Consider the following 16,289-nt stretch of genomic DNA (forward strand, 5'->3'; position numbering starts at 1 on the left):
TTACTGACTTGCCTACTAGAGGCATATTTTATTTACCCATTTTATTTATGGTATTTCTTGAATTGTTGACGGAATCCTGCCAGCTGTCAGTCTACAGAGGGCTTTCCAAGAAGAAACTGAATGTTTACTGTTAACTTGGGCAGTAGAGTGGTCTCCAGCAACTCAGCTCCAGGTTAGTGTAGCATTAGAAATGGCCATGCACTCAACTGTGAACATACACAGATGGAACAAATGGAGTTAAGATATCAAGAGCCACTTAAAACCCTGGAGCTGGGTTTTAAAACAACTGAAATAATTTTGCACTGAGGATTGCTGTTCATAGCAAGTTTCAGTTCTTGATACAGTGCTGGTTGAAATGTTGTCTATGACCTCTTTTCCACAGCAAGGCAGTTTCCTGGTATGAGGATAACCGTTCCAGTGTTTTATGTTTGACACAGACATGGTTTAGCACTGCATTCACATGATCTCAAATCTGATTTTTTCAAGGCAGTGTGGACATCAAACCGGATTTTTAAAATTAGAACTGTGTCACTTTTATTTGTGGTCCTATATTGGACATGTATCCAAATTCAGAAAATGCATCACACTGGATTTTGTGCTTCTTTTAGTCCATACACATGTGCTGGTCCCTGACTTCCTGCGAGAATCTGATTGCCTTTTAGGTTCATGCACATCACACAGCTGTTTGGGCACAAATTATTACAATAGTGATTTCTGTTGTTTTTGTTTATGAAAAGCAATAATATTAGGTATTCCTTAACAAAAAATAGAACATTGCTTAGGGGGAGTCAAACATATAAATAAAGGACATATTTCTTCACATTACATATAGATAAGTTTACATTTATTTACATTTATGAATGTGAATAATCAAGCCAAAAACATGTATAACCAGTACTGAGAGAATCAGATCTGTGTCACTTCTGCCTATTAATGTGAACATAGCCTTAAGTGTGTACCGTACAATCCAGATGGAAATCACAGGCTTTCTTTAAAACAGACAAGGCAGACATGGACATAAACCCTGAAGCACATCTCTCCCCATAGTGCATATTTACTAATTAATGATGCACTTTGCAGCCATGAAGTGAAATCTAAAGTGTTTTTTAAAGTTCTCCACAGTCTGCAGCAGTCTGGCTAACATATCTGCAGTTTTAACTACACTTAAAGCCAATGCCCGTGCCCTACTGTCAGAGCAATTACTAAAGCTAGAAAGCTACAGCTGTGCCATAGAACTACACAGAACTTATAATGGTTGGCAAGGGAGGGCAAAGCAGCCTTTTTATATTGTGCTTTGATGTTACAGCCTCAGCACTGAGGTAACTGGTTTATATATATATATATATATATATATATATATATATATATATATATATATATATATATATATATATATATGTGTGTGTGTGTGTGTGTGTGTGTGTGTGAAATAATTCAAGAGTGGTTTGACCAGTGAGAGAACAATGCTATCAATCTGAACTGAAGAAATCGGCCTGATTTTTTTTCCTTTAATAAATGAGCAGTTTTATCATTTAATTGTCTTACAATCAGATTATAATTTTCTATTCATTATAGCATTAAATAATAAAAAGCACCATTTCCAGTGTTCCATTTTTCTTCAAAAGATGTACAATTACAGTTGCCCCCACTGTCGGGGCTCTGCCTTGTACATGATTTAGAAAGAAACTGTTCAGCATGACGTGTGCACACTCATGGACGCACTCACACAACACACACACACACACACACACACACTCAGAGTGCAGTTCTCCCAGGCTACTGTCAGTATCTGGGCCAGAGGTTCCCAGGCTCCTGTCCTTGGCTGACAGCGCCATTTACATTGGTGCCATGTGAAAGCCAGCTCCAGGCTTTTTTTCATTCACCAGCTAAGAGCACTGCCACCCTGGGCTGAGAGTGCGTGTGGCTACTTGTGTGTGTGTGTGTGTGTGTATTTGTATGTGAGAAGACACATATGTGCATGAGTGATGAATGAATTTTGTAAATGTGTTTTCACTATGTATTTATGTTCACGACTGGACAGCTCAGTGTCCTTAGTCACCACAGGGGTGACGGCATCATCTTTCAAACACAGGGCCTGTCATATACTGGACTACTAGTCTAATGGCGAGTCAAATGTAAACAGCATCTAAGAAAATTCTGGAAAGGCCATGGTTTCCATTTCATAGCCCTGTCTCCATCTACAGTAACAAGATCTGACAGCCAACTGATGCTCTCCTAACATACTGAGACACTTCTGCATGCTTACTGCAACGTCTTGTTTTTGTTTTTGAACAGAGCAGCTGAACTGAAGAGCAGATCAACCTGATTACAGACCGCCTGTCTGGTCATTCTCCAAAGCAGTCATTCACTGGATGACTACAAAAAATAAACAAATATGACTAAGCATAGAGTAATACAAAATCACAAAATTCTTACACGTGGACCCAAAAGCCCTTTAGTCCTATTAAAAACAAAGGCTGAGTGCAATTTAATATAATAGCTAAGCCCAAACTGTTGTGCAAGTAAATGATGACATCCTATAGCCTATTTACATAAATGCCAGAAATGATATATGTTTATCATTATGTGCACAGATGGCTTAATGCTATACAGGAAATTCACATAAAAGTCATGGAGAATTAAATGAATAGATAGAATAGAAAAGAATATACATCTGCAGGCATTAGCAGCTAAGCAATAACAGTGAGAGAGTGAGAGAGAGAGAGAGCTGGTGGGTGACTGGATCTGTTTATAATTGCTCCCACTGGTGCTGCAGGTGAGGGGGGGTGACCTTTAAGCCAGCTAAAACATGAGACACACACACACACACACACACACATACAGACACTTTAATTATGCGTCATAAACTCACACAGAATGTTGATTTTTTTTTATTCACAAATAATCTAAATCTTTAAATTAAAAATCTGATATCTTTATGTGTTTTCAAGCTATTCAATCTCCATTAAAAAGCACAATGACACAAAACAACAGCCTTATCCATGTCTTACTGGACAGCAAGGTTGTCCACCAGCTTGACAACATCAATTAATTTGGTACCAAGTCGATACAAATCTTGTTTTCTGTTTAACTGAAAGGAAGCAAAACTACCACAGCTATCAAAATACACGAGATTGTAATAACTAATCACACTTTTTGATGCAAACTTTGTAATCTCATAATGTTCACACATACTGTCACCATAAAGCCATAAAATAAAAACAAATATGGCAATGTTTTTCTATTTCCCCTTGCTGTAGATGTGCACAGTTAATTATAAAGGATACATCAGTTGCTTCCTTCAAATCGCTACTAATGTTGGCCTTATTCAAATGATCCTTCAGTACTGAACAGCCTCCTATGACACAGCAGCTAAGAAACGCAGCCCGTCTAGGATGCAGCCTAAGCACAACACTGAAATAATGTCAGGATTTAAGTCAGATGATCAGCATGCAAGCAGTCTCACAAAGGAATCAGGATGAAAGGAGGAAACACCTCAAACTTAGCTATCTAAGCACCTTAAAATCAGACGTCTGTACACAGAATTCAGGCTGAGCAACTTTCATAATGCAATGACACCTTTTCAATAATATCAATGTCTTGATAGCTGGAAATAGTCAAAATTGGAATTGAAATAACATTATTAAAGATTCTACATACATAAATAAAAAAAACAGTTTTTTAAATAATGGTGACTCAAAAGGGCAACGTTCAGAAATTATCCTATTTCAATACTTCAAGGCTACATGCAACTGCAACTTGATTCTAAAAATACTGAACACAACAAGCCATATCTCTCTTCTAGAACTCTGCAAACTCAAAAAGCAGTTTGGATCTCTCTAAGGCAGGCGAAACAGCTTTGACTGCATCAACTGACCTACAAAATTTTCAGAGAAGTTTTAATACTGGTCCAAACTAAACTGATGCAACAGCTTATATACAGTAATGCAGTAACATTGGAAATATCTTATCTAACACTAGATCTTCATTAAACAAGTTTAAATAAGCACAATATCAAACACAGCAGCATTGTTAAAACAGCAGGCTTTACAACCAGCAACAATCAACAATCAACAGCAAACTCCAGCACGTTCATGTCACGCACCACACTCATCCTGCCTCCCGGCTTTAGTCTTCTCATTAGTTGATTATGTAACAGCTGGATACAGTCATCCCTCTTTTTCATTCAAATCTAGCGTGAGATTATTGAATCATAGATCCAGTAACATGATTTAAATCAGATTGTGGGTGGCCTGATGCTTGCGGCACACTGTTGTTTGTTTGCAACGAATGCTGTACTGGAATAATATGTTTTCATGATGGGAAACATGATATGGAACATGATGTTTTACACAGTAAGAACTGGTTCAAAAGAAGGAATGATTACTGCTCACATTTTTTATCATCCAATGACTGTAGAAAGCCACAGATGTTTAAGCTCTGCGTAGGTTCTAGCGGAAAACTCGAAAGCACGTCACTCTTACCTCAGGCAATCATCAGCTTCCACCCATCCTTATAAGACCTTCCTCATACGTGTTCTTTACTGCTAGCAGACACTGACATAAATTTTTGCCCTCCTTCCGCCCCACTGCCTCCAGTTTGGTCTCGCCGGTTGCCGGGGGAAAGGCTCCGCCCTGTCATACCTATATGGCAGGATCTGCAAGGATCCAAATGCATTTGTCTCTGGAGCCTTCCTGCTAGATCTATTGGATCAAAATGATCTAATAGCACAAAAAAATGCACAAAACGCAAAAACAGTCCATTGTCCATGTAATGTTTCTCCTCTGAATTCTCTTTTTTGGATGGTTAACATTCTTAGGCAGATTGAACTTGTGACTCTTGCATCAGCTGTAAATGTAAATAATCCATTATTTAAAATAGAAATCAAATAAATGTGAATAATCTGTTAGACTAATTCTGCTGCATGATACACAAACACAGTGAGTCAGGGAGAAGGAATTTGGCACAAAATTTCAAAAGACAACCAGTTAAAATCACGAAATGTGACTGTCTGATGCACAACCTATACCATCATTAACCAAGACAATTCTAACACTGGTAGGAAATCAGTTGCTCACATTATCCCAGGTTTGTCACTTTTGGGCATTGTTGTGTGTGGTAGTGTATTAGGGTGGTTAGTTATCATGATGGCTAACCTAGCAAGCTACCTATCAAGTGACCAATGCACCACAGACAGCAACAGTATCTGTGGGTTTCAACATTTTAGGCCAAATATTCTGTGCATTTCATGTAGGAACCAAAAGCTTGCCACTTGTTGCTAAACCACGGCTTTAAATAACATACTTGCATAGGTAATGATCAAACTGAAACTTGTCGCTCTGACACCTGCTAACATGAACACAGGGTTACAGTTCATGAGAGCTTGATTGGTTTTGGAGATAGTTTGTCTTGGAGCAAATAGCACTTCATCTTCAAAACCCCCCATCCATGCTCACACACACACTCCCCCATAGCAATAATCCCCCACATATTATGCAGGGCTAATCTATGCCAGAGGCTAGCTCGACTCTCCTCCCAGAGAACGCCACTGAGTGCGGTCTCTGGCTTCCAGACAGAGCTGCTCTCATGTGGAGCGACCTTCGAGAGCTCAGGAATTATCACAGCAGGGCCTACACACCCAGACACACACACACTCTCTCTCTCTTTCTGTCTCTCTCTCTCTCATACACATAAACACACATACACACAAACACAAAAAGACCTATCCACCCAAACGTATACATAGTGCAACACGTGTACACACACAAACACAACAACTCCAGTTTCACACTCTTTACCAAAACTACAGAGAACGAGTGTGGGAGTAGGCATGAGCCAGTGACACAAAGAGAAACTTTATCCTTTGCGTAATTCATACAAGGCAGCATTGTTAATCTGAGAGTCTTCGAGGAGTCATGAATACACACTACATCCCAATTAGCCTGTCAGATTCAAAAGGCCTAAAACTGGAAGATTTCACCAACATCAGCACAGTCCTTTCCATTCCACAAAGCATGCATTTCCATGCACACAGCTCTAATAAGCCATTGTGGATACAGAGAGAGAGAGAGAGAGAGAGAGAGAGAGAGAGAGAGAGAGAAAGAGAGAGAGAAAGAGAGAGAGAGCAAAAGTGAGCGAGTTAGCTGATGGAGGACACCTGTCTTCCCCACAGGTTTGTATTGTGGTGCAGCTGGCGCAGTTTGTGTGATTGCTACACTGCTAATGCTGTCATTGACACTGGCTGGTTGATTTCCTCTTTCACCGATGCTGATGAGCTGGCTCTGAATGTTAGATATTTGCAGCATATTAGGGAGCCATTAGCAGCATGCAAAATGTGGAGGACAGAAAAATCAGTGTAAACATAACCTTTTCTTTTAAACCCCAGAGCAAGCGAGTCATCCATATTTAATGAACAATGCTCAACTGATGACAAATTAGGTAAGCATGGGCTGCTACAACATACTGCACTGTTGAAAGCTGCTCCTGAGTACAAACCACACACAGCTGCCCATTATCTAACCATCGATAATCGGAATTATCCTGGTTATAAAAACATCGACAATTTAGCAATGCTGAACCAATCTCTGTAGAAAACCCAATGATGTTTCTGCAATGTGAAGCCACCACATGTCAAGTGCCTCTGCTGCCTGGTTGTAGTATGATTGTAGCTCTGCCATTCACGTTTCAAAACAGTAAACTTAGCAATAAAATGAACAACACCTTGCATGGAAGATAATCTCTGTAGGGTATAGAGTATCAAAGTTTTAGTAAAGCTGTCAAGCATCTAGTTATTTAGGTTGCTTTCACACATACCGTGTTTCGCTCAAAACAAAATATCAGATAAGGTAAGGAAAGGTACAGTGAACCAAGATCCAGATCAAATGTATGCAATGTAACATGAACCTTGTTTCTGACTTTGGTCCGGACTTTTAGGTGTAAAAAAACATTAATCTTACTGTTACTGACTGTGTGGTGTCGTGCTGGAGTATTTTTCAAGTCTGATGTTAGATCAATTGGCCAATGTGATCTAATGACTTAATATTAGTGTTGTACTTACCAGATTTATTTGTCTGGACCCGTTTTGTTTTGTCTTGGATGTCTGACATCCAAATACCATGAAATAAATTTTGTTTAAAAAAATGTTCTTATTAAGGGAAAGAGCTGAGCTGAGCTGAGCTGTATCTGGAACTATAAACTGACAAAAATGTCAATCTAATTCAACGTAGGTAAGCTAAGACACCCAAATGAAGCGGAGCAAATGAGCAGACGAGTCTGCCTCTGCCTCTGGTCTCTAATGTGCTGACTCCCATTGTAAATCCTTCAACATGGCTGACACTTTTTGTTTAATTTATATAGAACAGAAAGGAAAGGGGCCACATTGTCCATGTTTGCTTAAGTCACTGTGCAATTTTAAAACATAAAAAAGCCGAGAAACACAGCAATTCAAACCCATCAAGTGAGAACAAAACATTTCAGTCATAAACTGAGAGATAGCTGTGATATTAATAAAGTCAATTAGAAACGGCTATTAAACATGGTTAATTAAGTTCTGTGCATCTTGCAAACTCTGTATTAACATTCTGTCAGCTCTTAAGCAGAGACTATTCCATGGATTACTGTCAAAACAATGAATTATGACTTTGAAATATTATTTTCTTCAAGCTCAAGTCTGCAGTGTATAGACTGCATAGAAAAAACAACTTCTAACACACATACTACTAAACAGGGCTGGGCAATTAATCAAACATTAATCAAAACTGATCTTATTGATGTAATCTTTTCCCCTCTGTTATTAAGCATTTACTGTGCAAAATTTGTCCTATGCTCTGTGTCTCTTACATATCATAATACAATTTTACAACAAAAAAAAGCACAGAAAAAATTTGTGCTGTCTAATTTAGAGACATCTTGTACAGAACAAAATTTAGCACTGTGTTGATAGACATACTTTGCTAGCAAATACACATTTCTAATGACACTGAGATGCTGATTTTATTTTGAATCAATGTAATTACAGAGTTTATTAAATCATAGCTACTAAACTCTTAACAAGCAGAAGCTAGACACTAAGCCACAGTCTTACTGCACACAACTAAACTTTACTAACAACTCTCTCTCCCTATTTTTCTTGGAGTGCCAAACATTTTTTAATATGAAACAATAATGATGAGAAACTAAAGGTTTCTGAAGTAAAAGTGCATCTTAAACATGTTTATAACCAATAAAATATTTTTCTGTTTTCAAAGTACATTTTAAATATTATGTGATACATTTTTGTTCATACCGCTCAGTACTACGAAAAAACTTCAACAGCTTTCTAATACCAAATTATAAAAGAAATATAAATTCCCTTATGTGACTACTTGATGCACACTGATTCCTTCATATATTGTGTAATTGTGTGGAACAAACCGATAAAAATTCCCAGTAGCAAAATAAATTAATAAATAAATATACTTTGATATAGCACGAAACTGTAAGTATCTTAAAAAAGTCTTCCGTAGTTCTGTAGGTCTGTGACATGAAATCTGAGAGCCAACTGAGAAACTCAAACAACTTGTAATGAAAATTTTTTTTGTCTACATGGCCTATTAAAGTTAACGTTTATTTACTATTAAGATAAAATGTTAATTGTGATACTAATTTGCATTATATCTTGCAGGACTACTACTGAATGTTCTTTAAGATTTACTTATCTCCACTGTCTTCAAAATTCACTTTGAAAAATGGTTTGTATGTCCTTTTTTCAAAAATGCTCCCCTTCTCCAGTTTTTACAGATATTAGCAGAGAAATCAAAACAAAAACTGAGCATCAAATGGCAGCCTCCAGCGGTTTTCTCTTTCCCTCTGTTTTCTGGCTGCTCCTCTTTTGCTGGCTTTTGTGTTATCCTATCAGCTAACCTATTTTCATAATGACAATTAAAATCATGCTAAAAAACAGTCCACTGCCTCCAATGTATACTGCTCTGATTTCTCAGTTCAACAGTGAGTACTGCAACATAAACAAATAAAGAAAGGCTGTGTTCGCCATAAGACTCATTCATTTGAGGACAGCAATACCTCTGTTGTAGAATTCATTCAATTAGAAGTGTGAGTAAGCAAGGCTGTGTTTGCACAGGGGCCTGCCTGCACGAAGCAGAAACCTGATGGACAGGGAAGTCGAGCAAACAGAGCTTTAAAGCACTAAACACTGTGGCACGGCTCCAAACAGACCAAGACAGAAATTCAGTTTAAAGAAGCAGATACACACTCACACACAACATGCTTAACGTTCCTCCAAAGTCCTCAAATCTTCTGTGGCTTATCTGCCACATGCTACTCATAATTCACATAATAAATCATAAGGGTTTCCATTTGCTGATATGACCGGAAGAAAAAGCAGTCTAATGAGTATCTAAAACTGTTCGGTTCATATTAGGTAATGCCTTGATCGTTACTTTGACACTGACAGACTAAAAAAACACAAACACAAGCGAGAATTACAAATCCTTTCTAGCGTCAAAAATCTGCTGACTTCCAAGGCCACCCAAGACAAATAATAAATGAGCAAAAGCAGCCCAAGGCAACACAGACCTCTGATATTATTGAACTGCAGCTGTTTCTTCTCCCTGGTTTCATATCGGGGGCACTAGACCAGACACAATTTGCCACCATGTGCTTAAAAATTAATATGGCCTGGAGCTTTCATATCACAGCATTCATCAAAGAAGGTGCATGTGATCATATTTTGGTTGAGACCTCTGTACTATGCCTCTTAATTTTATGTAATGAAAAAAATATTATCAATTTCACTCTGGTAAATACCATAGTAAATACTGTATATTTAAAGGTATATTTAATATCACAAAAGTTGTGAGTAGTACTACTGACTCAGCTGTCCACTGTGGATGGTAATGCCTTCTATGAAGTGTTTTTCAGTTCTGTCACGCCTGGCGCTGAGAACGCGCTCGCCTTCCCCATACGCTCTATCTGCAATTTCCTAACACAGGACTACACTACCCAGAACACACCACTCAGAGACCCTGGTGCATTTGTGACGCCTTCAGGAAGTCATTCTCCTGAGTACTAACACCTGTTTGGCCGGGTATAAATGCCAGCTCAGAACTTTGCCTCATTGCTGAGTAAGGCTGCAACGACTAGTCGATATAATCGTTAATGACGATTGTTGAAATTTGTCGACTACAAATTTTATTGTCAACTAATCGTTTTTTATCAATCTTGCATTACACAAAGTGCTGGGGACAAAAGTGCAATAGGAGATGAGTAAATGGCTCACTCACACTGTTTTTACACTCAACATAGTCTGTGTCTCTGAAACAGATTACATATTTATTCACTAAATATCAGTATTTTCCATGATTTAACAACAACTAGACATATAAATGCCTTTTAAACCTTATGTTCAGCTGTTTTTATCGTTTTTAGAGATGAAAGACATTGCAGAGGTAATTGTTGACTAATCGACTAATCGAAAAAATAATCACCCTATTGCTAAGTATTGTTTGGTTTGGTACTTTACAGCTCGTTTTCTTGATTTCTTGTTTGTTTCTCCGTGTATTACCATTTATTCTGTGTTCCCCGAAAATGTTTGCCTGCCCTGTGTTACTGCCTTGCCTGTGCTCTGATCCTTGGACTCTGTATTTGACTCAAATTCTTCTCTTCTCTGTGTTACTACCCTGCTTGTGCTTTACCCTGGACTGTGTTCTCTACTCTGGTATGTGTTGCCCTGTATGCCCCAGTTTATCGGCATTGACCCTGCTTTGTTTGACTACTCTCTGTGCTGCCCCTTTATCTATTAAATATTATTTTACAAGTCTGCGTTTGTCTGAGTTCTGGTACACTATGACACGTTCACAGGTGACAGTGTGGATCGAGGAATGTTAAAGGCTGGCACAACTTTGGAATTAAACTCATTGCCATGAGCATGCTGGCTAGTGTTTAACCTCACTCAAAAGATTACCTCACTTATACAGGTGTGAGCATTCCCAAGCAAATTCTTGTAAGAACAATCCATATATACATTGATTTTACATCCCATGACTTTTGACATGTTATTGCATAAACACAGTCAGATAAATGAGGTAAATATAAACCCTGTTGTTAACATTCACCTACTTAGCCCGATTTTCAGCTAGACTCAAGTTTAATCCAAATGAAAGAAATAGTATAGCTGTCCTGAACAAAGAACAGAAGGCAAGTGCACACACAACCACCAACTCATCCACCCACATGACTTTAAAAAATGTCAAACTTTAATGTGAGATGAGCTGTGAAGCTCAAGCTCCTCTGCCTTCTACAGTGGTTATCTCAGCCAGACCACATGGCTGCAGGTTAAAGAGCGAAGCTTGGAAAGACATTTCACATGCCAGCTGCCGTATGCCTCTGCCTAGAAAGCATCTCCACAGGGAACAGGGTCTTTGTTGAACATGCAGGTTGACTCACGACAAGAGCTCATTTAAAAACATAGACAGGAGTGGTAGGAGAACATTCTCACCAAAAATCGTTCTCGAGGGAAATTCTGCTGAGGCTCACCTTTTGATCCTGCCCCTCCAGATGCCATGACAAATGGCTATGAGTGTTTGCCAGGGGGATCGAGCCTGAAGCAGGCAAGCTCTGCAAATGTCGAGCTTTTGAGACAGTCCATGTCAGCCAGCTTTGAGACATCTAATTGTGGGCTGCCATGCCACAAGAACACAGACAAGAAATCAATGTAGACGAGGGGAGAAAAACAAACAGAGGGGGAAGATAGATTTCAGTCCTGATTTCACCAAGGGCTCTACTTATCATGGAGTGTAGTCTATGTCAGAGCTTAAAATGAATGCAGAAAATGTCCTCACTGGCAACATGAAAGGCATCCATGAAAACATTGCAATTTAATGCCCCACCCCATCTCAAAGAATGAGGGAAAAAACAAGCTGCATTCATGTTCGACAGACGATCACGTAAGGAGATCGATTTTTCTGCTTGAGAAAGTGCAGATCAACTCTATATTCAATACAGAATTGATGTCCACTTTTCCCGCATCACAGAACTATGCACTGATAAAATCAAACACGTTCTCCATTTCCAGTAGTGCTTATAGACCTGTCAATCGATCAGGATCTTTTTACCTAGTGCTCATTTTGTCTAGACATATGCAGCATTCAGCACTCTGGATTCTGTTTGGATGAACAATATTTACACTTATTTAGTCCTATTTAGTCATTCCCTACATTGATTTATTGAGCTGTGTTTTGCCCTATAGAGAGGCAAAACATTACTGTCACTGTTCATTGAACATAACAAATACCTCTTCTATACTGATGTGAAAATTAACAACTTAGACAATAAACTGAAATGTCATTGAACATATGTTTAGAATTATGTGTCATGACACATGGATGTGGATGGGATTTCTGATTGCACAGACAATTCTAGCCAAATGCTGCCTGTCACCACCATTACCGTGCACTGTACTAGTAAAGCCTTCAATGACATATTCCTGGTACACACATGGCACTGTGGATCAAGGAATAAGCAGTTAAATGCCTGCACAACATCAGAATGGAATCTGCCATCCACATGGCAACCACTATCAGGCTTAGCTCAAACTGATCATTCATATTGCCTTGCCATGAGCACATTAGCCACTGTTCAACCTCCCACACAAGGTAACACCTCACAATGTTGGGATTTCCAAACCGTTTCTTGACGTAACACTTCAAGTTTCCTACATCAAATAATCTGTCCAACTGATTGTGGACACTCATTTGATTAAATAGGTTAAATTCAGCTGCTTCAAAATCTGCACCTACTGCTGTGCAATGAAGATAGGTACTGCCAACAGAATAGCCTGACTGCATTTGAATGTAGAGCAAGGGGAACTGGAATGATGGTTCTCCACCCAAAACTTTAGGGATTAGTTGGAAAGATGGAGATGCAGTGGGGTGCTGATCATCCAATACCCTGACAAATAAATTCTTCATAAGCAGCAAACCTCCCAAATCTTAGAGAAAGTCTTCCCAGAAAAGTGGAGGCAGATGATCCAAAAAAGCAGGATAAACCATTTTTAAAACTCTTTTCATTTAAAATATGCCCCAATACTTTTGTCCATTATAGCGTACATATGTTTGTAGAAAACAACAACTTGTGTCAGTAATGGATACACCTGATTAGAAGGGTAGTCCTGATAAAGTGTCTTAGAGTCTAGGGTTAAGCCTAGCCTTGGATTATATTTAAATTCCCTTCAATGTAGAATCTCCAATCATAATGATGTGCTATACACAACTGTGCCTAATAGTGTATGTACAAATAAAAAATCAGATTGCATTATAGATGATTGCTATTAGAAATTCTCTGAAAACAGAAAATGGGTTTCCCCTGGTTACTCTTAGGGTTTCTTTATCCGGATAAAAAAAGGAAAGCTTTTGTTTTCTGTTACGCTCCTTTGCTTAATGACAACATATGTTGTGAAAATTTCTTTACCAATACATTTGAATTATTAGGACACTGCAGATAAGCCACACACTTACAGGGGAGATCCACATCTCTCCCATTTCCTATTATGTCCAATTTATAGTCATTTATAATCTTGCCTATTGCAAAACTACTTTAAAGGGCACTGACAGCAGTTTTCCAACCCAAAGCAAATACAAGAAAATGAAATACATATTGCGTTACTTACGTTGATACAGTTTATCTGTATTCAATATGGATTTTGATGCTAATTGGGTTTTTCAAGCAAAAGCAAAACACTGCCAAACCAACCTGCAAAACATAGCTTGTACCTGAAAATCCTGAATAATTACCCACTGCGACACAACGGTACCAGAACTGCAGACTGCAGGATCCACCAACACATAACAACGATCAAGGTAAACTGATTAGATTAACCACGTTAGCTATAGGATCACAAATCACCTCAGTCACCAACCCAGTCAATGAAGACGCAGCCAGCTAACAAGCCAGCTTACCATTCGTGAAGGCAAAGGGATTTTGTTGTTCTACCTGCAGTGTTTGACAGAAAATAATAGCAGGAACAGTTAAGCTCCAGTAGACAGTGCGTTATAAAAGCACTTTAGCTGAAGTGATCTCTTGCCCAGCATCTGCAGTGTATTAGTTAGCTACAAGGCTTTCCAGAGCATCGTCTATGGTGCTGCTGCTGCGGTAGACTGTTTTGCCCACCTGCACAACGGAGCAGGCGCTGGTAGTGAGGACGCCATTCACTAAAGAGACTTCCTACGGAGCGATGGGCGATGCAAGAGAGGAGAGGACCCGGGCTAGAGCTATATTGCACATAGGGGGCGTAAATGGTGCCAACACTGGATGGAGAGAGTTACGAAATGTAAAGCTGGGTGTGACAGGAAATATTTAAGCTAACTAGCCCCCTTTTTCTCTCTTGATAAATATATATTTTGTATCTCTAGCTACAGATGGTATAAGCTAGGAATGCCAAAAGCTAGTTAACTAGCTACCAAGCTACTTCAAATACAGCTCTGGAAAATGTAAACCTACTTGGTAAATTGAAACCTATGGAATGGCAGAAGGAGTGGCATAAAGTTATCCAAAATCAGTGTGTAAGACTGGTGGAGGAGAACATGCCAAGCTGCATGAAAACTGTGATTAAAAAAGAGGGTTAATCCACCAAATACTGATTTCTGAAACATTATTTTTTGCATTAAAACTTTTGATTTCTTTGCATTATTTCAGGTTTGAAAGCTCTACATCATTTTTGTTATTTCAGCCATTTCTCATTTTCTGCAAATAAATGCAGTAAATGACAATATTTTTATTTAGAATTTGAGAGAAATGTTGTACGTAGTTTATAGGATAAAACAACAATGTTCATTTTACTTAAATATGTACCTATAAATAGCAAAATCAAGAAAATAATGATTCAGAAACTGAAGCTGTATATTATTTGTGTTAGCTAATTAGTATTATATGCTATAATTGTCTTTATGCCATGAGTGACCAAGGATAAATTTCCACATGTGGGCAATAAACAAATTAAATTCTATTCTATTTTAGTATAACCATACTACACACAAGCTCAAGCCAAGTTTGTCTTTATCTATAACACAGTTTCCTCAATATAAGATGGATTTACAGTAAGCCTACCCTCCTTACTGTTAAATTCTAAAATCGTGTCAGAAACTTAGCTAAGCTTTCCACACATTTGGGCCCAGGTTCGTTCCGCATTAGTCCAACAATTAACGTTAGCCAACATTCACGTTATCACGTTATTACAGTCCCTGACTGAAAAAAAACCCCGTGAAGTGGGCGTAGCAGGAGGCTAGCTAACCTTAGGTTTTTACGGGGCTTCTCCTCCCACCGAGACGTTTTTTTTTTTTTTGTCGGCATCCGTGGCAGTGCTCGTTTCAAGCTCACGTCAAATATATACGCTTTAACAGTCACTAAATATAAAATATACCTCAATAAAGTGAAAAATCACCCAAACCCAACTAGAAAGCCTCCTTTAAATGCTTTTTCCAGTTGGTCTCGCCGCTGAAGGGAGCGTCCTCACCGCAGCGCTGCCAAACGCTGCTGAGAAAAGACCGTTAATTTTAGAAATTTGATATTTAAGCTTCACGCGCAGGTAGTTATAAAACCGTTGCACCGGCAGCTTAACGGCTCTCACCTGTTTCGGGCAGTCTAACGGTTTTCCTCCATCTTCCGTCCCTGCCTTTCACACTCTGCGCGAGACGAGTGCGTTATTTTTTTCCCCACCCGTTACGAACCATGCCCCGCCTCCTTAAGCTACGATTGGCTGGTAGTACGGCGACCGGGATGAGTCGCGTGCTCGGATTGGCTGGTGGCATCGTCTGTGGCATCACATCGGACAGGCTTTTTTTGTTCATGTTTTACTTTTGTATTGTAATATTTTTATTCATTTTATTTTATGCTTTTATATATATGTTTTTAATTTTTTTCAGTATTGTAAATATGCACAAACAGAAAAGTAAGTTGTCATACAATATTTACATCAACTGTAACGGAAAAAAAGGAAGAAAATGAAAAAAAAGGGGGTGGACAGAGCAGTCCGAGGGGTTCATATTTGTTGCCACCTTATTCCGCCACGCCCACTTTAAAGGAAATAATTATTTAAAAGGACAAAATGTACTAAAATACAGCAAGTGTATACAACACTGCATTACAATTTTAGAACAATAGACTAAAATAGGTAGAGACTGGATTTGGTTACCCTCCCCATGCCCTCTCCAGACAAATATTTGTGGACAATATATCATTCCAGAATTTTTTTTAAATTTCTACTGCTACTCAGCTGTATAAAACAAGGAGAGTGAAGA

The 16,289-nt window shown here is 38.7% G+C and overlaps 1 protein-coding gene across 7 annotated transcripts in view; it reads right to left on the bottom strand.

Moving 5' to 3' along the window:
• Nucleotides 1-15,722, bottom strand: part of apba1a (amyloid beta (A4) precursor protein-binding, family A, member 1a) — a 46,674-nt gene extending 30,952 nt beyond the window's left edge. For 5 of the 7 annotated variants that reach the window (XM_049470283.1, XM_049470282.1, XM_049470279.1 and 2 more), the window contains exon 1: nt 15,620-15,660. The gene's annotated coding sequence lies outside the window, so the exon portion shown is untranslated. Of the gene's footprint in view, nt 1-15,619 lie in introns of all 7 variants that reach the window. The other 2 variants (XM_049470278.1, XM_049470281.1) reach the window with 2 other exon arrangements.
• Nucleotides 15,723-16,289: the final 567 nt, after the last annotated feature.

This window comes from Astyanax mexicanus, chromosome 22 (assembly GCF_023375975.1).
Source record: "Astyanax mexicanus isolate ESR-SI-001 chromosome 22, AstMex3_surface, whole genome shotgun sequence".
In the NCBI taxonomy this organism is placed as follows: domain Eukaryota; kingdom Metazoa; phylum Chordata; class Actinopteri; order Characiformes; family Acestrorhamphidae; genus Astyanax; species Astyanax mexicanus.